Source organism: Harmonia axyridis, chromosome X, assembly GCF_914767665.1.
Source record: "Harmonia axyridis chromosome X, icHarAxyr1.1, whole genome shotgun sequence".
In the NCBI taxonomy this organism is placed as follows: domain Eukaryota; kingdom Metazoa; phylum Arthropoda; class Insecta; order Coleoptera; family Coccinellidae; genus Harmonia; species Harmonia axyridis.
Window position 1 is genome coordinate 30324080 of NC_059508.1, and position 2711 is coordinate 30326790.

At 42.8% G+C, this 2711-nt stretch overlaps 1 non-coding gene across 1 annotated transcript; it reads left to right on the forward strand.

Annotated features, from left to right (window-relative positions):
* LOC123688452 lies at nt 1-119 on the forward strand. The gene has a single exon (XR_006749973.1). It is a non-coding gene; the product is annotated as a 5S ribosomal RNA (ribosomal RNA).
* The last annotated feature ends 2592 nt before the right edge of the window (nt 120-2711 follow it).

The following is a 2711-nucleotide window of genomic DNA, read 5'->3' on the forward strand; positions in this document are numbered from 1 at the left end:
GTTTACGGCCATACCACGCTGAAATTGCCAGTTCTCGTCAGAACACTGAAGCCAAGCAGCGTCGGGCGCGGTTAGTACTTGGATGGGTGACCGCTTGGGAACACCGCGTGCTGTAAGCTTTTTTTTTACGTTCTGCATCGGTCTGCCGAGATAACGTGGTGCATCGGTATGATCGAGTTTACGTTCTGCATCGGTAAGATCGAGATTACGTGATGCATCGGTAAGATTGAGATTACGTGGTGCATCGGTAAGATCGAGTTTACGTGGTGCATCGGTAAGATCCAATTCACGTTCTGCATCGGTAAGATCCAGTTCACGTGGTGCATCGGTAAGATCGAGATTACGTGGTGCATCGGTAAGATCGAGTTTACGTGGTGCATCGGTAAGATCCAATTCACGTTCTGCATCGGTAAGATCCAGTTCACGTGGTGCATCGGTAAGATTGAGATTACGTGGTGCATCGGTAAGATCGAGTTTACGTGGTGCATCGGTAAGATCCAATTCACGTTCTGCATCGGTAAGATCCAGTTCACGTGGTGCATCGGTAAGATTGAGATTACGTGGTGCATCGGTAAGATCGAGTTTACGTGGTGCATCGGTAAGATCCAATTCACGTTCTGCATCGGTAAGATCCAGTTCACGTGGTGCATCGGTAAGATCGAGATTACGTGGTGCATCGGTAAGATCGAGTTTACGTGGTGCATCGGTAAGATCCAATTCACGTTCTGCATCGGTAAGATCCAGTTCACGTGGTGCATCGGTAAGATTGAGATTACGTGGTGCATCGGTAAGATCGAGTTTACGTGGTGCATCGGTAAGATCCAATTCACGTTCTGCATCGGTAAGATCCACTTTACGTGGTGCATCGGTCTGCCCTAGTTTACGTGGTGCATCGGTTTGGACTTAGAGATATATTTTCGACGTGAAAATGTTCCGATACAACTTTTGAACCAGGATAGTTAGAGAGATGATTTTTTCTGGGATGTACGTGGATCGGGGAATGGATTGTGGGAAATAACTTGCCATGACCGAGGTGTCCTCGAATTTTTTTTTTTTTCGAAAAAAATTTTCTGATTGTGGAATTTTCTCAAATTTGATTTGGTTGCCTCCTAATGTGTTCTAAAAGAGTAAATCAGTAATCGGAATCGAAAAATATTTTTCGGTTTTTTTTTTTTTTCAAAAAAAATTTTCTGATCGTGGAATTTCCTCAAATTCGATTTGGTTGCCTTCTAATGTGTTTTTAAAGCGTAAATCAGTAATCAGAATCAATATTCATTGTCGACTTTAATTTTTATAAGGAAAAATGTTCACGTCCTTAAACGCCTCCCCATCATCAGCCCGAGTCCAAGTCGATGTCAGTCCCGAGCGGACGGTGTCAGATACTACCTATCGCCGAGGTCTGGACTTGGCGAGATATTACGACGTGAAATGTTCCGATACAACTTTTGAACCAGGATAGTTAGAGAGATGATTTCTTCTATGTTGTACGTTGATTGTGGAATGAAATACGGAAAATAACTCGCCATGACCGAGGTGATTACGATTTTTTTTTTTTTTCGAAAAAAATTTTCTGATCGTGGAATTTTCTCAAATTTGATTTGGTTGCCTCCTTATATGTTCTAGTAGCGATAATCAACAATCAGAATCAAAATCCATGGTCGGGTTTGATTTTTATAAGGAAAAATGTTCACGTCCTTTTTTACAACCCCGACTCATTGACGATGTTAGAACCGAGCCGGCGGTGTCAGATACGACCGATCGCCCCGGTCCCGATCGTCATTTACGTTGTGCATCGGTCTGCCCGAGATTACGTGGTGCATCGGTATGATCGAGTTTACGTGGTGCATCGGTAAGATCCAATTCACGTTCTGCATCGGTAAGATCCAATTCACGTTCTGCATCGGTAAGATCCAGTTCACGTGGTGCATCGGTAAGATGGAGATTACGTGGTGCATCGGTAAGATCGAGATTACGTGGTGCATCGGTAAGATCTACTTTACGTTCTGCATCGGTCTGCCCTTGTTTACGTGGTGCATCGGTAAGATCGAGATTACGTGAAGCATCGGTATGATCGAGTTTACGTTCTGCATCGGTCTGCCCGATATTACGTGGTGCATCGGTCTGCCCTAGTTTACGTGGTGCATCGGTTTGGACTTAGAGATATATTTTCGACGTGAAAATGTTCCGATACAACTTTTGAACCAGGATAGTTAGAGAGATGATTTTTTCTGGGATGTACGTGGATCGGGGAATGGATTGTGGGAAATAACTTGCCATGACCGAGGTGTCCTCGAATTTTTTTTTTTTTCGAAAAAAATTTTCTGATTGTGGAATTTTCTCAAATTTGATTTGGTTGCCTCCTAATGTGTTCTAAAAGAGTAAATCAGTAATCGGAATCGAAAAATATTTTTCGGATTTTTTTTTTTTTCGAAAAAAATTTTCTGATCGTGGAATTTCCTCAAATTCGATTTGGTTGCCTTCTAATGTGTTTTTAAAGCGTAAATCAGTAATCAGAATCAATATTCATTGTCGACTTTAATTTTTATAAGGAAAAATGTTCACGTCCTTAAACGCCTCCCCATCATCAGCCCGAGTCCAAGTCGATGTCAGTCCCGAGCGGACGGTGTCAGATACTACCTATCGCCGAGGTCTGGACTTGGCGAGATATTACGACGTGAAATGTTCCGATACAACTTTTGAACCAGGATAGT